Source organism: Hyperolius riggenbachi, chromosome 2 (genome assembly GCF_040937935.1).
Source record: "Hyperolius riggenbachi isolate aHypRig1 chromosome 2, aHypRig1.pri, whole genome shotgun sequence".
In the NCBI taxonomy this organism is placed as follows: domain Eukaryota; kingdom Metazoa; phylum Chordata; class Amphibia; order Anura; family Hyperoliidae; genus Hyperolius; species Hyperolius riggenbachi.
The window spans coordinates 293,104,069-293,125,870 of NC_090647.1; the positions used below are offsets into that span (position 1 = coordinate 293,104,069).

The window sequence follows — 21,802 nt, forward strand, 5'->3', positions numbered from 1 at the left end:
CCAAAGTCAACTGTAGCAGGGAAAGGAAGGGGGCAATGCTGTGAGCTGCAGGATGCCTGCAGATATTCTGGTGTCTCAACTTGTGCCTGTCCCCAGACACTGCACCAACCCGTTCTGAGGGGGGAAATTCTGGGCAGCTGTAATCCCCCCCTGTGTTTGCCTATGTAGCATGCAGATAAAATTAGCTTGTGTAGATGATAATGTAGATTTTATAGATTTCCGCACTAAAATGGAGAAGCCCTTTAACACTGTGGGCATACAAAAGAATCAATAGTCACATTTTATGGCTTTATGCATTATGAAGTGAAAACCACATAAAAGAAAAATTTTACAAGCTGTATTTACACAAAGCAGCTTGTAACAGCCAAGTGAAAAATAGTAGAAATAGGGAAAACAAAATTTAAACACACACACAGAAACAAAGAGAGACCGCATGAGAGAGCTATATACACAGTAGGGTCCCAGTTATCCAGAGCTCATCTAACCAGCAGTTTCAACCAACCAGCACAAATCACCGGCAGTCCTCACAGTGGTGAAGGCCAACTTTTTAGCAGTGGCATAAAAATAGGAGGTGCAGAGGTGGCGACTGCATCGGGGCCCTTGGGCCCCAATTGTAATAATATTCTGTATATATGTATTTATTTATATTACATACAATAAATGACTTCATGTCATTTTCTCAGCTACATACCTGCTTTCCTCACAGCAGAAAGAATCCTAGCCTTTCTAAAGATTCACTACCCTGAAGTATTGTATGGTTTGTAGTAAGACCAGAGTGCTTTAACAGTTTTTAATCACAGGTTTATAATAGAATAGGCCCTTTGTTTGCATCCACGAGTTTGGATAGTCTGTGTGTTGAAATATATTGGAAAGTATTAAGCGGTTCGGCCACTAGGGGGTGTGTGACAAGCAGTCCTCCCAAATCCTGTAGTCGTTACTGGTTGCAGATGTAGTTTTTACTATACTTATATTTCACATAATTCCGGTTGACATAATTAAATGCACAATTACTGGTACAAAATATCCCCCCTACACACACACTTTCCATATCTCCCTTATAGCAAGTGTGGCCACCATTCCTCACCCCATAGTGAGCGCGGCCTTGATAGCCCCCTATCTTCCACCCTCACTAAAAAGGGTAGCCACCATCCCCCCGCCTGTAAAAAGAACTCCACTCTGACGTGTGGTAAGCACAACTTTCCCCTCACTCCTAATAAAGTTTGTAGCCATCTTTCTTCATCCCCAAAATTGGGTGCTGTCTTCCAATCCTTCAATAGCATGTGTGAGCACCATTCCCACTGACTTTCATAATGGAAATTCACAGAGCGGTTGAAGGCTTGGACTTCCTTCCCTACCGTTCCCGGGACCACTCCTCTACCCTTTTGCAGAGAAGCACAGTTGAGGTATAGCACCTTACCTACCTTAACGCTTATCCAATCAGTCCTTCTCCACTGCAGCCACCTGCTCTCTCTGGTAAGCAGGATGGTCAGTGACTGACTGACTTGAAATGAGCTTGAATAAAATTCACATTTCCTCATATTCTTCTCTCCCATACATTCCAAACACTGCCAGTACTTCACCCTCAGGTAGCCGGCATCAAAACAAATATGTTGCTCTACAAGCTCTGAAGTACATGCCTCGGTTTTATGGGTTAAAGCAGAAGCTGAATAATGAAATGCAAACACACAATACAGTACTACGTATTGGGCAGAGTATCAGCAACGTGACACAAAACAGTTTAATGGGCAAGTAAGTAACACAGGAATGCGGAATGCCATGACTGGATGTGAATTCTAATTGAGGTTTATGATTCACAAGATCAGCTAAACAGCATTACAAATCCTTTAAGAAACTAATTTACATACGTGTAATCAGTTGTGCATTTAATGGTTTGCCCGATTTCCTGTTTTAAAAGGATACATCCGAGCTCAATTAAAATAAAAAAAAATAAAAATCACTTACCTGGGGTTTCCTCCATCCCCTGCCAGCCATTCTGTGCCCTCGCCGCAGCTCTGCACACCGCTAGTGGCCCGGGGTCCCCTCAAGCGCAGGATGTCCACCACGCCTGTGCGAGCGGCTCTCAGAGTCCTACTGACATCATCCGGACTGTACTGCGCAGGCGCAGTAGTTCTGCACCTGCGCTGTACAGTCCGGATAACATCAGCATGACACATGCTGGACCTAGTCGGCATCTCCACCAGAGGGGACCAGGAGCTACAGCGAGGGCACAGGTCGGATGCAGGCGGCTGGAGAAAGCCCCAGGTAAGTGGATTTTCTATTTTTACATTTCTGCAGCCCTTCCCTTTAAGGGCTAGTTCATAGTGCTCTGTTGCATCGCAGAATAATTCTGCATGTCAACTCACTGCCCATACAATTCTATGGGCTGTTCACAGTAACTGATCAGGTTGTTCTAACTCACTGCATGCAGACTTTGTATTTTAAGGCTACTTACACAGTGGGATGTTACGTTTTGATGAGACGTTAAAGTCGCAACGCAAACTAACTAAGCAACGTCTCAAAAACTCACAACGCAACTTAATGCCCCATTATCGTCGCATACAGTAGAGCATACAGGCAATGTAAAGTATGCTTCCAAGTCATTACTGAGCATGTGCAAACAGTCCAACGCAGTTAATAACGTGTATAACGCACAGCATGCAGCACTTTCTAATAATGCTACACGTTACACACAAACGCAACGTGTGCATTCTGAATGTTGCACAGACTTAGTATTGCTGTGTGTTAGTCCACATTAAAACATTTTCTAACGTGCGACTTTAACGTCGCACTGTAAAAGAGGCCTAAGTCTATGTCCAGTCTCTATTGCAGTTCATACTGTGTGTGTCATGCAACTGACCACTGTCAACCCAGCCTTAACCTCCCTAGCGTTCTGGACGAGCTGAGCTCGTCCAGTAACGCCACTGTGCACCGCTCCGGTCCTGGTGGGCCGATTTGCAAAATTTTTCTTTCAAACACGCAGCTAGCACTTTGCTAGCTGCGTGTTTGTTTCGTTTGCCGCTGATCCGCCACGAAAGAGGGCCCCCCCGCAGACCCCTTGCGCAGCCTGGCCAATCACCGCCAGCCTGCGCTATGGGGTGGATCGGGACTCCCTGTGACGTCACAACGTCGATGACGTCACTCCGTTCGTCGCCATGGCGACGGGTGAAGCACTAAAGGAAATCCCATTCAGAACGGGATTTCCTGATGGGCATGATCGCTGGCGGCGATCGGAATAGAGGGAGGGAGCATGGAGGGGGAAATAAAAAAAAAAAAGATTGGGCGAAAAAAACCCTACCGCGGCCGCACGAATCAGAACGCCCAGCAGGTTAACCAATAAGCCTTTTCTGGTATATGCCACCGGTACATAATCACCCAGCAATTCTACAGTGCGGCTCTGTATACAGTAGAGTACCGTTTATCTGGAACTCATCTAACCAGCAGTCTAAACTAACCAGCACAAATCAGCTGTACTCACAGTGGTGAAGGCCAAATTCTTATGCTATGTACACACTTGCGAGAATGATCGTTTGCAAGGAACGATAGTTATCAGACAAACAATATTGGAATGCAACGATGGGATGCAGCAATCATCATACACATATTAACGATCGTTCTCGCAGAAAAGAACGATACGAGGGAAATGTTGCGTACATATGTATATAAAATAAATTAATTAATTAAAAAAAAAAAATCAAACATGGGGTTACAATAGATAAGAATATATGATAGTTAACTTGCAAACAAAGTTTATTTGAAATTTATAATGTAACAATCGTTACGGGCCACGCTACACAGGAAGTACAGAAGCTGGGCAAAATCCAATGCAGGTGCATTGGCCCTTGTAAAGATCGTGCTCGGCAGATAACTGTACACACTATAGTTTTGTAACGATTGTCGTTCAATATGATCTGTCCTGTTGGATTTTCTCATCATTCCGATATCATTCATTGTTGTACTTAATGATCGTTTGGTAAAGTTCTTTACCCGATTATCGTAAGACCGATTGTTAAGCTGCGGTTTCAAACGACCATAGTCGCAAGTGTGTATGTAGCATTAGGCTGTTTGTGGGCTCTGCTGGTCTTAACCACCCTGGCGGTATTGACGAGCTCAGCTCGTCCAGGAAAAACTTGCTGAAAGCGGTATTGACGAGCTGAGCTCGTCAATACCGCCAGGAAGATTTCTTGTTTCTCTTCCCCGCCGGCTGCACTTTTCCCTCATCAGAGGGATTCCCTAGGATGGCTGGATGCCTGTCAGCACGCTGTGGGTAGCGATCTGTGCTACCCACAGCATACAGAACTAGCATCCAGCCACCCTGGGAATCCCTGTGCAGCCGGCGGGGCAGAGAATGTGTGGGGCTGTGCAGGGATTCCCCTTCTTTGCCGGCGGGTGGCTGGTGCGGGGATCCTCTCTGTGCGGGGAGGGGGCCCGTACTGTGCATGCGGGTGACCCTTTTGTGTGTGCGGGGGGGGGGGCGGGTATCCCCTTCTATGGGGCTGGTCTTGGCCGGTCGGGGACACCCCCTTCTGTGGTGGGGGGGGGGGGGGGGAAGGTGGGTGTCCCCATCTATGTGGGCTGTGGGTGGCCTCTCCCTCCTCTTCCCCCATCCCTCCCTCTCTGTCCCCCGTGTCCCCCCCCCCCCCCCCCCCCCCGATCCCGTGTCTCCCCCCTGTCAGAAGCCCTGCTTTACTCACCTGAGGGCTTTCTCCTGTGCCGGCCGCGATGGACACCCTCCTCCTCCATCGCCGAAGTCCCGGTCTGTGTAATTACAGTACGCAGCTTGGTGACGTCACCAAGCTGCGTACTGTATAGTGATGGGAATTCCGGCTCTTCTCAGAGAATCGGCTCTTCTGAATCGGCTCCCATTAAAGAGCCGTCTCTTAATCGGCTCTTCATTAAATATCACTGGACACCACTCAGAATCGGAGTAAAAGCCCCGCCCCCGTCTCCATGACAACTCCAGACTGCTTCGCTGATTGGGGCAATCCCTCCTGCTACTGCTCTGCTCCGCCCCATACACTCCTACAAGCTGCAACTACAGGACTACATCTCCCAGCATGCCTCAGCGCCCTTTATTACACAGCAAAGCAGAGCTGTGTGGGGTGGCTGAGGCATCGGCTCTTTTAAAACTGAGAGCCGGCTCTTGTCGTTCACAGCAAAGAGCCGGCTCTTAGAGCCAGCTCGTTCGCGAACGACCCATCACTAGTACTGTAATTACAGAGAACACGAGACTTCGCGATGGAGGAGGAAGTGTGCCGCTTCCGCCGCAGGAGAAAGCCCTCAGGTGAGTAGATCAGGGCTTCTTACAGGGGGGAGACACGGGATCGGGGGGGGGGGGGGGGGGGGGGGAGACACGGGATCAGGGGTGAGGGGGGGGGGCACGGAGGACAGAGAGGGAGAGATGGGGGAAGAGGAGGGAGAGGCCACTCACAGCCCGCATAGATGGGGACACCCACCTCCCCCCCCCACCACAGAAGGGGGTGTCCCCGACCAACCACGACTAGCCCCCATAGAAGGATGATACCTGCCCCCCCCAATGCACACACAGAAGGGCCACCCGGCCACCCACACGCACAGTATGGGGATTCCCCCCCCCCCCCCCCTACAGAGGGGATCCCCACCGGCCACTACCAGCCAGCACAGAAGGGGAGCCCCCCCCCCCCACAGGAGGGACACCCGGCCACAGTTAGGGGGCATCGGGGGCAATGGGGTTGGGGGGGGCAGAGGCACCCGCAAACCTAGCTCCCTATACATATGACTCCCCAGACCTGGCTGCACATCTGTCTCCTATACACCTGGCTGCACATCTTGCTCCCTATATACCTGGCAAAACATCTGGCTAACTACACCTGGCTGCACATCTGGCTAGCTATACCTGGCTGCACATCTGGCTAATACATCTGGCTATACATCTGGGTCTTATACTCACCATTGGCATGCTGATCCCTCGCCGCGTACCTCTGATAGCTTCTCCAGTGCCTTCTTCCATGTCCCTTGGCGGATTTTGCTTCTCCCTTGGCGATCACATGTCCCCCGTCGATCGGCGTTGATGGCACCAATGTCACACAGCATCATCAAAATCTCGCAGCAAACACTTTTTTTTTTTTATTGAATTCAATACAATAACCTGTATTGAATTCAATATAAAAAAAAAAATGATTGCAAAAAAAAAAATTGGTTGAAAATTATTGGAAATTAATTGAACCACTTTTTGCACGGAAATCCTGGGGAAATAGAACACCAGGGTGGCTACACACACTGGGTTCCATGGCTCCCCCAAGGTTAATATAGAGAATGTTAAAATACAGTTACTGTATTTTAACCACTTGAGGACCGTGGGCTTTACCCCCCTTAAGGACCAGACCCTTTTTTTCCATTCAGACCACTGCAGCTTTCACGGTTTATTGCTCGCTCATACAACCTACCACCTAAATGAATTTTGGCTCCTTTTCTTGTCACTAATAAAGCTTTCTTTTGGTGCTATTTGATTACTGCTGCGATTTTTACTTTTTATTATATTCATCAAAAAAGACATTAATTTTGTTAAAAAAAATATTTTTTTTTAACTTTCTGTGCTGACATTTTTCAAATAAAGTAAAATTTCTGTATACATGCAGCACGAAAAATGTGGACAAACATGTTTTTGATTAAAAAAAAAACCCATTCAGCCTATAATTATTGTTTTGAGTAAAAGTTATAGCGTTTACAAACTATGGTGCAAAAAGTGAATTTTCCCATTTTGTAGCATCTATGACTTTTCTGATCACCTGTCAGGTTTCATGAGGGGCTAGAATTCCAGGATAGTATAAAACCCCCCAAATGCGGAAAATGTCAGTTTGTGACAAAAGAAAAAGAAAAAAAAAAAAATGAAATCTGCCACGGACTCACCATGCCCCTCTCTGAATACCTTGAAGTGTCTACTTTCCAAAATGGGGTTATTTGTGGGGTGTGTTTACTGTCCTGGCATTTTGGGGGGGTGCTAATTTGTAAGCACCCCTGTAAAGCCTAAAGGTGCTCATTGGACTTTGGGCCCCTTAGCGCAGTTAGGCTGAAAAAAAGTGCCACACGTGGTATTGCCGTACTCAGGAGAAGTAGTATAATGTGTTTTGGGGTGTATTTTTACACATACCCATGCTGGTTGGGAGAAATATCTCTGTAAATGACAAATTGTTTGATTTATTTTTTTTTACACACAATTGTCCATTTACAGAGAGATTTCTCCCACCCAGCATGGGTATGTGTAAAAATACACCCCAAAACACATTATACTACTACTCCTGAGTACGGTGATACCACATGTGTGACACTTTTTTGCAGCCTAGGTGCGCTAAGGGGCCCAACGTCCTATTCACAGGTCATTTTGAGGCATTTGTTTTCTAGACTACTCCTCCGGGTTTAGGGCCCCTAAAATGCCAGAGCAGTATAGGAACTCCACAAGTGACCCCATTTTAGAAAGAAGACACCCCAAGGTATTCCGTTAGGAGTATGGTGAGTTCATAGAAGATTTTATTTTTTGTCACAAGTTAGTGAAAAATGACACTGTGTGAAAAAAAAAAGCATTAAAAATCAATTTCCGCTAACTTTTGACAAAAAATAAAATCTTCTATGAACTCATCATACACCTAACAGAATACCTTGGGGTGTCTTTTTTCTAAAATGGGGTCACTTGTGGGGTTCCTATACCGCCCTAGCATTTTACGGGCCCAAAACCGTGAGTAGTCTGGAAACCAAATGTCTCAAAATGACTGTTCAGGGGTATAAGCATCTGCAAATTTTGATGACAGGTGGTCTTTGAGGGGGTGAATTTTGTGGACCGGTCATAAGCAGGGTGGCCTTTTAGATGACAGGTTGTATTGGGCCTGATCTGATGGATAGGAGTGCTAGGGGGGTGACAGGAGGTGATTGATGGGTGTCTCAGGGGGTGGTTAGAGGGGAAAATAGATGCAATCAATGCACCGGGTAGGTGATCAGAAGGGGGTCTGAGGGGGATCTGAGGGTTTGGCCGAGTGATCACCAGGAGCCCACACGGGGCAAATTAGGGCCTGATCTGATGGGTAGGTGTGCTAGGGGGTGACAGGAGGTGATTGATGGGTGTCTCAAGGTGTGATTAGAGGGGGGAATAGATGCAAGCAATGCACTGGCGAGGTGATCAGGGCTGGGGTCTGAGGGCGTTCTGAGGGTGTGGGCGGATGATTGAGTGCCCTAGGGGCAGATAGGGGTCTAATCTGATGGATAGCAGTGACAGGGGGTGATTGATGGGTAATTAGTGGGTGTTAGATGTAAACAATGCACTTGGGAGGTGATTTGACGTCGGATCTGCAGGCGATCTATTGGTGTGGGTGGGTGATCAGATTGCCCGCAAGGGGCAGGTTAGGGTCTGATTGATGGGTGGCAGTGACAGGGGGTGATTGATGGGTGGCAGTGACAGAGAGTGATTGACAGGTGGTCAGTGGGTTATTACAGGGAAGAACAGATGTAATAATGCACTGGCGAATTGATAAGGGGGGGTCTGAGGGCAATCTGAGCGTGTAGGCGGGTGATTGGGTGCCCGCAAGGGGCAGATTAGGGTCTGATCTGATGGGTAACAGTGACAGGTGGTGATAGGGGGTGATTGATGGGTAATTAGTGGGTGTTTAGGGTAGAGAACAGATGTAAACACTGCACTTGGGAGGTGATCTGACGTCGGATCTGCGGACGATCTATTGGTGTGGGTGGGTGATCAGATTGCCCGCAAGGGGCAGGTTAGGGGCTGATTGATGGGTGGCAGTGATGGGGGTGATTGATGGGTGATTGACAGGTGATCAGGGGGATAGATACATACAGTACACGGGGGGGGGGGGGGTCTGGGGAGAATCTGAGGGGTGGGGGTGATCAGGAGGGAGCAGGGGGCAGTTTAGGGCATAAAAAAAAAAATAGCGTTTACAGATAGTGATAGGGAGTGATTAATGAGTGATTAGGGTGGTGATTGGGTGCAAACAGTGGTCTGGGGGGCGGGTCTGAGGGGTGCTGTGGGCGATCAGGGGGCGGGGGGGGGGGGAAATCAGTGTGCTTGGGTGCAGACTAGGGTGGCTGCAGCCTGCCCTGGTGGTCCCTCGGACACTGGGACTGGGACCACAGGGCAGGAGGCAGCCTGTATAATACACTTTGTATACATTACAAAGTGTATTATACACTTTGTATGCGGTGATCCGGGTGCTAGTAACCCGCCGGCGCTTCCGAACGGCCGGCAGGTTACAGCGCGAGGGGGGCGGAGCCAGTTGCCGGCGGAGGATCGCGTCACAAATGACGCGATTGCTCCGCCCATGCCCGTACAAGGACCGCCGCCTCTGTGCATGCGGCGGTCCTTGCGGGATCCACTTGCCGGCCGCCTCTGTGCAGTGGGCGGTCGGCAAGTGGTTAACATTCAACACAGCGTTCATGTTATGTATATAGAGTGGGGTATAGCACTGTATTAACAAGGTTTAATTTTTAACACTGAGCCTCAAGCAACCAGAAAGCACACTTATACAGCATTAGCTGATCCCCATCGGAGCCAGATAACCGAGACTCTACTGTATATAGCCTGACAAGTACAAGCAACAGGGTCCTGAGGACCCTTTCACACTGGTGTGATGCGTCACATTGACACACTGCTACCACAGCCTAATGTATCCCTATAGGGAAGTTCATACTTTCCACGTTGTGGTACGCTGCACCGGAAGTGCCTAATCCAACGCTCCGCGCGCAGAACTACCATTACCGTACGGGATCCACAGCAACCTGCATCGGCCCGAAAGTCATGTTAGTCTATGGTAATGCTGTTTTTTCTCTTTTAACCACTTGAGGACCCACCCTTTACCCCCCCTTAAGGACCAGCGCTGTTTTAGGTGATCTGTGCTGGGTGGGCTGTGCAGCCCCCAGCACAGATCAGGGTGCAGGCAGAGCGACCAGATCGCCCCCCTTTTTTCCCCACTAGGGGGATGATGTGCTGGGGGGGGGGTGTGATCGCTCCTGCCTGATGGGTGTTGCGGGGGGGGGGCACCTCAAAGCCCCCCTCCGCGGCGACATTCTCCCCCTCCCTCTCCTATCTGTCTCCTCTGGGGATCGGGGCTGCACAGGACGCTATCCGTCCTGTGCAGCCAGTGACAGGCTGTCCCCTGTCACATGGCGGCGATCCCCGGCCGCTGATTGGCCGGGGATCGCCGATCTGCCTTACGGCGCTGCTGCGCAGCAGCGCCGTACAATGTAAACAAAGCGGATTATTTCCGCTTGTGTTTACATTTAGCCTGCGAGCCGCCATCGGCGGCCCGCAGGCTATTCACGGAGCCCCCCGCCGTGAATTGACAGGAAGCAGCCGCTCGCGCGAGCGGCTGCTTCCTGATTAATCAGCCTGCAGCTGGCGATGCAGTACTGCGTCGCTGGTCCTGCAGCTGCCACTTTGCCGACGCGCGGTATGAGTGCGCGGTCGGCAAGTGGTTAAAGTTGACGTCGCAGCGCACATGCGCGGAAGCGTATTTTTACAATACACTTCTGCATACCCGAAGCAGTAAGAGACCACAAGCGCGTGTCACTTCCTGATTGGCTGGTGGCCAGACGGAATACTGTGTACTAACGCAGTGTTCCCTGAAGGCCTGTTTTTGGTGGTGCAGCAGGTGCAAAGCATCGCTACCGCCAGTTTGCAGTGTGAAACCGGCCTCAGGTGCACAATTGTATGGGACCACAATTATTGTGGATTCTGACAGGGGCCCTAATCATCAGCAATGATAATTACCATCATGTTACACTGAGAAAATGCTACAGGTAGTTTTCCATCTGATAAGTTTGCTTGCATGCTGGGTAAAGGTCAGGAAACTTATCACCTTATATAAATATTTACACACATCTTCAGAGCAATATCAGTCTACAACCAACATCTGTCATCATCCGGTATTATTGCGCAGGTGAAGTGTATATATGATTTTTTCATGGACACATCATCACATTTCACATTGATTCCTTCTACTGATTATGTGCTGGCCTCTTTTCCACAGACTGCTAAACTGCTTTGCCAAGCATCAGCCTCCCAACTGATAGCCATAAGTGCCATTTGGCTGCAATTACATGCTGCGGAATGGAAGCATTTGGTAAAACATGTAGCATGCACAGTGGCATAAACCGGCAGCAAAAAACATGCATCTTAGCACACCGTGCTCAGATGCAGCTCAGTAGGGTGGCTGATTGTTTACCACCCTTGCCGAGCACAAGCAAGTGCTGATGGATGGGATCAGCTGACAAGCGGAGAATTCACCTCCTTTAGCTGCTCATGGAAAAGATGGCCTTTCGCAGTGGTCACACTTGCTTAAAAGACTCACGAGGGGAGTAAAAAAAAAAATTTAACCCACCTCGGGAGTTCTATAAGGGCATATTCACAGTGGGACGTTGCGTTTTAATGCAACGTTAAAGTCGCAACGCATCTGCGTTTAGACTTTACAGGCTTAGAGCATACATACTGAGCAAACACATGACCTGTCTACCACTGGAGGATGTTGGTTTCCTGTAACAGCTTGCATGCAACTTGTTAAGTACTCGTCCCTCCCACTGCGAAGAAGTCAATCCTCCATGGGAGGGGACCTAACACTAACTAAATCCTACCTATGCATATGCATAGCTTGGGCGCGCTACCAAGTAAAATTGAAAATTGTGCAAAAAGTGGGATCAGCGCATCACCAGGCCGCCTCCGAATGGCCTCCGATCAGAGATGCGCTGAGCCCCCCCAGAGACTACAAACGCACCTTGAACCCAAACAGAGGCTCTGCATATACACCAAAAGCAAAGCTGTTAAGTGGGAGCGGCTGACCAAAAATGAATTAAATTAGTACATAGCAAGGAAATGAACAGCGCTACTTAAAAACAGATGAGTGCCTACCTGCAAAAGAGTGCAAGCCCTACTTATGGGATAAAATACACACTGAGCATACACATGACCTGTCTACCACTGGAGGATGTTGGTTTTCTGTAACAGCTTGCATGCAACTTGTTAAGTACTCGTCCCTCCCACTGCGAAGAAGTCAATCCTCCATGGGAGGGGACCTAATACTAACTAAATCCTACCTGTATATGCAGAGCCTCTGTTTGGGTTCAAGGTGCTTTTGCAGTCTCTGGGGGGGCTCAGCGCATCTCTGATCGGAGGCCATTCGGAGGCGGCCTGGTGATGCGCTGATCCCACTTTTTGCGCAATTGGAGCATACATGTCAAACTCCATCCCACGGGCCAAATCTGTCCCTCAGAGCCATTAAATTTGGCCCTCAAGTGCTTTCTCCACTTTGCATTATGTTTGGCCCACTCTAGGCTACCAGGGAAGCTATACTGGAGGTGAAGTCCTAGAACACCAGGGAAGCCATATGGGGAAGGAAGGGGGAAAGCACTAAACTGTAGGGAACTGTATAGGGTAGGATGGTTGCCTCTAGACACCAGGGAACTGTATAGGGGAGGGAGGACCACTAGACTCCAGGGAACTGTATATTTAAGGGGGACACGAGAGAACTTTATAAGGAGAGGAAGGTGGCCAGTAGACATTGAGGCTAGCCCGCAACTAGGTCACAGTGTACAATTTCAGTACACTTTATAACGCAGCTCCGCAACGTACCACTGTGAATTTTGTTGCTTTTTATTCCCTATTGCCAACACTCAGCTCTTCTCAGCTGGCTGCTAGTCAAGAATGCAGATTCAGCCGCAGGAAAATTCAAGTGTGACTCTTCCCAGATATAAATCCGAGGAAGTGTTTCTAATTAAAGCTACGCACACATTTTACACTGGAGTTTGTAAACACGAGCAGTTTTCATCACGATAGAAGTTAAGCATTTGAAATGTCAGGATACATTCTTAAGGCTACGTTCACAGGGGGGTGTTGCACCAGACAATATTAAGACATTGCTAGCACAATGCAATTATATTGTAATGGTACGTTCACATCAGTAGGAGTATTGTGCGATAGATCCATTCGCATAACTTGATGTTGTCCTTCCAAACGCACCAGCATGGATAAAAGAAAACATTCTGAGGAGTTAAAAAGGTACAATAGAGAAGTCTCATGTGGGTCGCAGGATGGGAAAATGTCTTTCAGTTTTGTGTCAGAAACGTTTGTCCATGTATGACTTGCCAAGAGTTATGCCCTAGGAGAGGACTCATGATCTACAGCAGAAATGGTCACTGAGCTTCTAATTGTTCCTACTTAAGCTGCATTTACACAAGATTAAAATCTTAAACCAGGAATCAGGCCTCTTTTCCACAAACTGTTGAACTGTGTGCTCAGCAAGCAGTTACCAGGCAGCAGTCAGCAGTTACCAGGCAGCGACAAGCAGTTACCAAGCAGCAGTGAGCAGTTGTGAGAGTTTGAGAGGCATTTCACTGCCTGTCAACAGTTCGTGGAAAAGAGGCCTCAATCTGCTGCGTAGGTATGGCAGGAAAGTTTGAACGGCAGATCGTTCTAATGATGGTGAACACATAAAAGTGATCAGTTCATGGAAAGAGAGTCTTTATGTTAAAAAAAAAATAAAAAATAATTTTAATAATAATAATAATAATAATAATAATAATAATAAACAAATCTGAGAAGTTAACAACAAAAGATGTTTGTCTTTCAATCTCAAATTCATCCTGGCTGATTTTTTTCTGACAACAATAGTCCTTTCCATAAGGTGTGTATGAGATCGTCAGATATTTCTTAATCTTTGAGTGACCAGCACACGCATGGAGAAGACAGGTAAATGGACAACAAAAGCCTCTGAACTAATCATTTGCTGTTTACATCATCATTAGAACGTCATGTTGCATACCTTCCAACTTTTTGAGATGAGAAAGAGGGACACTTAAGCCACACCCCTGCCACCCCCCTAGTCATGCATACGATAAAGATTTCAAAAGAAAAATATCTTGTTTTATAATTCAAACCACACTGGTCATTTCTATCCTGGTTCATTTTCCTTCATAGTAACATTTTAAAATTAATATATCAATTTAAAGGATGGGAATAAAGTTTAGAGTCAAACATTTTTTTAGTAGAGAAATATATATATACATAATTACATAGAAAGAGGGAGAAAGTCCTGAAAGAGGGACAAATTAGGAGGAAACGGGGACAGAGGGACATGGCTCCCAAAGAGGGACTGTCCCTCCAAAAGAGGGACAGTTGGGACCTATGCTGTTGTTCACACCTTCTTGCTAAATTAAAAGGTGTATACACACAATTTTGATTGGCCAATCACCAACCAATTTTACCATCTCCAAATAGTACAAAGGGTCAACAGATTTTTGAATTGTATGAACAGATTGTGCAGATAAGCTCTCATACTACAAGGAAGTGGTAAAATTGGCCAATCAATGTCCTCATTTTCAAAAGATGTTTAGCTCACATGTGTACCTGAACTCAGAACTTCCTCTCTGCTCTAATACAAGCAACAGCATAATCACCTTTAGGCCTCTTTTCCACTATTGATCTGTGTGCTCAGCAAGCAGTTGCCAGGTAGCAGCAAGCAGTTGTGAGTTTGAGAGCCATTTCACTGCCTAACAGTCCATGGAAAAGAGGCCCTAAAGAAAAAAAAATGTCTTTGTTGCAGCTGATACAAATACTGGAATAAATCTGCAATTTGTCTACTTCCTGCTTTCATGGATGCAGACATATTGTTAACATCCTGTGTTTACCAATTAGGTCTCTGTCATGGCAGTCAGCTGACACAGCTGAGGGATCAAATTACAACTTGTGCTTAGTCACAGATGAGGGGGAATTAGACAGGCTAATCTCTCTAAATACATACAGGGTGCATTTTCCTATGTTTTCCTTCTGTCCTGGGATCAGGTCCCCTTTAAGGCCACATTTACAGTGACAGCAAACAGAACGGATTAGGAAAGCGGCACCACATGTTACATCACATACAGTGAATAAAAAGTATGCTTTACTGTAACTGTGCACTTTACAGTAGTGCAGTGCCTTACCATGCATTGTACCGCACAAACTGCCCCCCTCCTCCACACTGTGAACACTGCATAGGTGGTGCATTGCAGTGCAGCGAGCTGTAACAGCGGCCATTATGTCGCACCCCAATGCACCACTGTGAAGGTGGCCTAATGTGCCTCAAATTTACAATTCTCCCCAGTAGTATTCTGCTTAATCCACTTATTCACCAAATAACTAGTAGTGTGGCCACCATCTCCTCAGAAAAATGAAAAACATAGTGCAGTTGTCTGTACCCCACAGAAGAGGATGGCGCTATATAAATCACTTATAATAGTTTGTATAGCGAGCACATTCCCGTATAACAAGTGTGTTCACCATATCCCCCATATTGAAAATTGACAGAAACTTTGGCATTAATCTACGTAATGGGACCCAGCAGGAAACCCCATAGGGAACAGTTCTCCAATCACAGCACAAAGCGTTGTGATTGGCCAAATAGTGCTGGCGCAGTTTACTACAATCTACTGGAAACCTAGCAGACCGAGAGGGTGCTGTCCACCCAATCACGTTACCTGAATTTCCCTATAAGGGTTTCTTGCTGGGACCCCTAAAGTAGACTAGCACCGAAAATTCTACTGTAGGTCAGTTTCTTGCTCCACAGGAAGCAGAATGCTTATGTCCAGAAACAGAACTTTCAACAAGGAAAAGTAGGTTCAGAAACTAATGATCAGCTGACAATGACTGGCATCAATCAAGCCTTTTGATCTTGGTAAGCATTCTGCAGAGTTCCATGACTGACCACATCACTAGCTCCATAAAACAAGTGCAAGAGTTGTGTCCCCCACATAACTTTGTGATCAACTCTACTCACTGGTAACAGTCATCCAAAAAACGTAGTGCTTACTTCTCCTTATAGAGGACATTGATAAACACAGTAATTGTCCCTGAAAATTCCTCTGTAGATCAAAAAGCACAGTCCCCTTCTACTCCTTTACCACATTATCCCACTCTTTCAATTAACACTGACCCATGACCCAAAACATACAAAAATAAGTACAGGGAAATGTTGCCAAGTACTTACCACATAGACACACAGACAGAGAATCATAGAACTCTAGCAAAGCAACACCTACACAGTCACCTGGTTAAACCTGTTATCCCAGTAGCAGGATTATCTTACCTCTAGTCATACTAACATTCTGACAATTCTTTCATGAGCTAAGCATGTCCTGCTCGTTAAACTCCGCCCAGGAACACATGACATGACAACAACAAAATAAACACAAGCCATGATGAGTATAGTAAAGTCAAGGCATAATGAATTAGTTATCCATGCTTAATGACATACACTTTGAGAAACTGAGCATTGCATTAATGCTAGGTACACACATGAGATAAAAGTCTTTGGAAAATGAAAGGTCTAATGCTGGGAATACACGGGTCGATTCTGGCGCTCAATTCTGCGCCCGATCCTTTTGCCCGCTCGATTCTCTTATCTTCCGCTCATTTTTCTTACCTTTTTTTCAATTCACTTTAATGACAAATCAAGTGGTAAAAGGATTGAGTGGTGATCGGACATGTCGGAAATTTTCTCTCTAACCAGCTCAGAATCAAGCCGTGTATTCCCAGCATAAGGCCAATATTACCACCTCTATGTAGTATGAGAGCATACCTACACAGTGTATTCTCAAGCTGAGTACGCCCATCAGATAAACATCTTTGCAAACTGAGGAATTAATCTGTCGCATAGGTTTGTCAGGGACATTTGGAAGACTGATGTTTCTAAAGATGCTGTACACATGCAAAAGATTAGTATCTGCAAAAGATCTGCACCTGCAAAATGCTTTCATAGTCTATATACTTCATTATTTTTCACGCATGCCTGTGCACACAACAGTTAAGAAATATCTGCAGATCTCATACACACCTTGTTAATGAACAGTCGTCTGCAGATCACATCCACTAGGATGGATCTGAAAGTTTGAGAGACAAATATCTTTCGTTGCTATCTTTGGAGGTCTTTTGTGAACTTTTGTACAAAGATGCAGATTATCTTTGATCTTTCATTTTTTCAAATATTTTTATCTTGTGTTTTCCCAGCTTTAGTATTTAAAATCTGTTGGCCCTCATTGTACATGGAGGTGGTAAAATTGGCCTCATGCTGGGAATAAACAATAAGATTTTTCAGCAGATTTACTATCTGATCGATTTTCCGATCGATTTCCATTCACTTCTATGAGAAATCGATCAGAAAAACGATCGACAATCAGATCGCACATATTGGACATTATCTATCAAACCATCTATCTGCCCAAAAAAATCTCATGGTGTATTCCCAGCATCAGATCTTTTATTTTACAAAGACTTTTATCTCATGTGTACCTAGCATAAGGCCTGGGACCCACTAGCAGCCTTGCGAATTTTGATGGCTCTGCCGTGCAGATTTTTTCTGCACAGAAAAACGCTCAGAAATCCTGACAAGTGGAAACAGTCCCATCTACTTGTATTTCCCATGCAAATTCGCAAATTCACGATAGTGGAAACGTGCCCTAAGCGTTTGTGATTTGAAAAGCTCTTGCTAATGAAATGCTATGGATGATTTTTTTTTTAAAAAAAACATCTCTTCAGTGGGATCACACCCATAGCATTACATTAGTAATAGCCAGAGCCGGGACAAGGTCCTTCAGCACCCAAGGCTAATGCTACGTACACACATGCGACACTGATCGTTCGTTAAGAACGACGAACGAACTTTTAATTGATGAAAGAACGACCTAAGTAAAGGTAGTTTTAAAATGTGTGTAACGATCTGATCGTTAGAACGAACGTTACATCACAGAAAGCAACTATTGCGCCTGCGCATAAAAATGAGAAGTTCCATGGAGAAATAGTGAAATGCGCATGTCAAGCCTAGTACGAACGATCGTTTCCAACGATGTACTACTTTTGCAAACGATCGTCGTTGGTTAAAATCCGCCGAGACAGAACTTTCTTTTGTAGCGATTTGGCTCGTTCGTCGTTTGCCTTAATAGTCGGTGGTTCGTTTTTTGTAACGATCGTCGTTGGTAAAGATCGGGGAACGATCGTTACAAACGACTATAGTCGCATGTGTGTACGCACCTTAAGACAGCAAAGTGCGCCTCTCCATCCCTCCCACCCCAGCCGTCACACACTGATTGCTATTAGACTAAGAGGTGCCCTAGGGCCCCTAAAATCTCCAACACCTTAATCTCTAGTTATCTGGCTTGCAGTCACTGCTATGTATGCCCTTTCCTTATTTCATTGTGCTTCAAACACAATTGGGAATGACAGCAGAATGAATTGTGCGCCCCCTCCTACACTGCGCCCTGAGGCTGGAGCCTCCTGAGCCTCGGCCCGGCCCTGGTAATAGCTATTAAAATCTCAAGCGCTCAGAAAATGGCTTAGAAAAAGCGCTGCTATTGGGTTCCAGGCCTAAAAGACTGAATTTCAACCTCTGTATATTTTCAGTTTCAGTATAAAACCGAAAATGTTGTCAAGATTGTTTTTGTTTTTTCTGCTAAAAAATATAGTCAAGCAGTGCATTCATTTAGGATTGTAAGGGGTGTCCTGTGTCTTTCCAGCCTACATTCTGTTCTCTTTGGGGAACAGAAATGTGGAGCAAAAATGTGTTTCTTATGAACATTCTTATTCCTCAGGAGAGGGAATTTAGGGTATTTCAACCGAGGCCTCCTTTCTACGGATTGTTTATAGCCAGTGAAATGCCTCTCGGACTCTCACAACTGCTCACTGCTGCCTAGTTATTGCTCACTACTGCCTGATAACTGCTCATGCTCACTGCTGCCTGGCAACTGCTTGCTGAGCACACAGCTCAACAGTCCGTGGAAAGGAAGCCTGAAAGTTTGCACATGCTAAACAGATCAGCAAGCTGATATTCAATTAACCAGCAGCTTGATATTTAGCTACTAGTTCATTGATTGTCAAATCTGATTAGACTCTACAAAATTCTGGTTCAGCGCCACAAATTCTAGTTCCTGTAAAGGTTGCATTTTGATATTAGTAAAGTTTTTTTTGTTAAAGCACCCCATACCAACACCCCCCGTGTTTATTTTTTTTAAATAAATATTTGTTTTTGTTTTTTTATAAAATGTTCTTTTTTTATCTGATCCCCTGCTTCCTCCCTTCCTCTCCCCGCCAGCCAATCAGCTTGATCAGCTGTCATAGGCTTCAGCCTATGACAGCCCATCACTCAACAGCATATGGAGAGGACAGCCATCCCCCCCCCCCCCCCCCTTTCACCCCGCTGCCGATCGCAGCGCTGTACATGTTAATTAGACAGCGGTTTCGCCGTCTAACAGTCTCCCGAGCGGTGATTGCCGCTCGGAGACTGAAGGCGGGGCGGAGCTCTGCCCCCCAAGCAGGAGATGCATGTGCAGCCTTTGCGCGATCTCCTGCAAACTGCAGCCCCAGGACTTGACGCCAAGTGTTAGGCAGTCCTGGGGCTGCTGCCGTGGTCACGCCCATGGGCATTACCCGGTCTTCAGGTAGTTAATCAATGCGCATTGCATGGCTTTCCTGCTGATCCCCTTTAAGGCCTCTTTTCCACGAACTGTTGAGCTGTGTGCTCAGCAAGCAGTTGCCAGGCAGCAGTGAGCAGTTACCAGGCAGCGACAAGCAGTTACCAGGCAGCAGTGAGCATTTGTGAGAGTTTGAGAGGCATTTCACTGCCTAGAAACAGTTAATGGAAAAGAGGCCTTAAACATAGACCCTGAACAAGCAGGCAGATCAGGTGTTCTGACTAAGGCTGGTTTCACACCAGGACGTTTTAGGGGACGTTATGGTCGCATAACGTGCCCCTAACGCAACGCCTGGTGCTCTCTGCTGTGGACGTCAGAGTGAGCCGCGTTGTGCAGCTCACTCTGGCGTCCGTGATGCCGTGATGCGTACTCTTGGACGCATGCAGCATCACGTGGTCCCTCCCGGCCAATCGCCGCACAGAGCGGCCGCTCCAGGAAGTAAACACTGCACGTCACTGAGTGCAGTGAATATTAATTAGCCATGTGCCTTGCCGCTCTCCGCTCCTCCCCAACGTTACTGAGCATGTGCAAGCAGTCTAACGCGGCTCTACCGCTTATAAAGTACTGCATGCAGTACGTTGTCTTATGGCGCAGCGTTACAATGTAACGTAACGTGGGCACTGTGAACAGCCCATTGATTTTTCATTGCTGTGCGGTGGGGTGCGTTACAGGCTGCTCTAACGTGCGCCTGTAACGTCCCACTGTGAAACCAGCCTAAAGTCTGACTGAATTAACAGCATGTTTGTTTCAGGTGTGTGTTTCAGACACTACTCCTAACAAGAAAGATGAGCATGACTGCCAGGCAACCGGTATTGTTTTAGGCCTCTTTCACAGTAGGACGTTGCGTTTCAGTGCGACATTAAGGTCGCACACCGCGGCCCCAACGCAACGCATATAGATTAACTTGGACGTTATTGTGCATTCTTTAACACTGCGTTAAGTGTTATGACATACACGTGCTGTGACCTTATTGGCGCTCTTTACATGCGACGTTAATGTTCCACATTAAAAACTAACAAAAAATAAACAAATTAAGATTCACGTTATAACAGTGATTACTTTGGATACCACAAATAAACAAAAATCCCCCCAAAAATATTAAAAAAAAAAACAACGAGCATGCGCAATAACAAAATAAACACGGTGCATGCGTTACATTTTACAAAAAAAAAAAATTACTGAGCATGTGCAACACAAATACCGCAGCAGATTCATTGCTAAACGCACAGCATGCAGCACTCTCTAATAACGCCACACGTTACACACAAACGCAACATGTGCACTGTGAATGTCGCACAGACTTAGAATTGCTGTGCGTTAGTCTGCCTTGAAACATTTTTCTAATGTGCGACTTTAACGTTGCACTGTGAAAGAGGTCTAAGAGGAAATAAATATAGCAGCCACCATATGTCTCTCCTCTCAGGATCCTTTTAACCACTTCTACTCAATAACTTGCATAGAAAAATATCTATGCCCCTGGAGCAAGGATCCTGCATCACAGAACACAAAGGGCTTGATTCACAAAGCAGTTCTAACCTACTTAGCACGTCTAAAGTCTTTAGGCGTGCTAACCAGGGTGCTAAGTAGGTTAGCACCGGATTCTCAATCAGATCGCGCGCAAAGTTTTACGTGCGCAAAGTCCTATGCGCGCGCTAAGTCCCATAGGCTTTAACCCCCCTGGCGGTATGAAAAATTCTGCCAGGGGGCAGCGCAGCAGTTTTTTTTATTTATTTATTTTTTTAAATCATGTAGCGAGCCCCAGCCCCGATCAGGAAATCCCGTTCAAAGAACGGGATTTCCTGGAGGGCTTCCCCCGTCGCCATGGCGGGATGACGTCACCGACGTCAGCGATGTCGGGACGTCATTGGGAGTCCCGAACAACCCCTCGGCGCTGCCTGGCACTGATTGGCCAGGCAGCGCACGGGGTCTGGGGGGGGGGGCGCGCGCCGCATCAGATAGCGGCGATCGGGCGGGGGCCGGCGGCGATCAGAGTGCTGGCGCAGCTAGCAAAAAAAAAATTATGAAAATCGGCCCAGCAGGGCCTGAGCGGCACCCTCCGGTGGCTTACCCCGTGCCCAGCACGGGGTTACCGCTAAGGAGGTTAATGGGCACTTCGCGCGGAGCGCCCTGCGCTCTGTGCAGTGCGCGCGTAAAGTTTTACGCGCATAAAGTTTTGCTGGTTTAAAAATGCTAAGGGGGTTTTCACAGGCGTGCTAACAGTTAGCACCACTTTGTGAATCAAGCCCAATAACCGCAATCAAGCATTTGCGAAAACTGGCAGAGTAATTCATATCGCTGTGGAGGAATTTTGTCCTACTCTTCATTGCAGAATTTTTTT

The 21,802-nt window shown here is 46.7% G+C and overlaps 1 protein-coding gene across 2 annotated transcripts in view; it reads right to left on the bottom strand.

The window, feature by feature from the left end:
• The window catches only part of LOC137544349 (cell cycle control protein 50B-like), a 55,083-nt gene extending 39,020 nt beyond the window's left edge, over positions 1-16,063 (bottom strand). The window contains exon 1 of one of the 2 annotated variants that reach the window (XM_068265414.1): positions 15,990-16,063. The gene's annotated coding sequence lies outside the window, so the exon portion shown is untranslated. Of the gene's footprint in view, positions 1-1,421; positions 1,539-15,989 lie in introns of those variants that run through there. The other variant, XM_068265413.1, reaches the window with a different exon arrangement.
• Between the last annotated feature and the right edge of the window lie 5,739 nt (positions 16,064-21,802).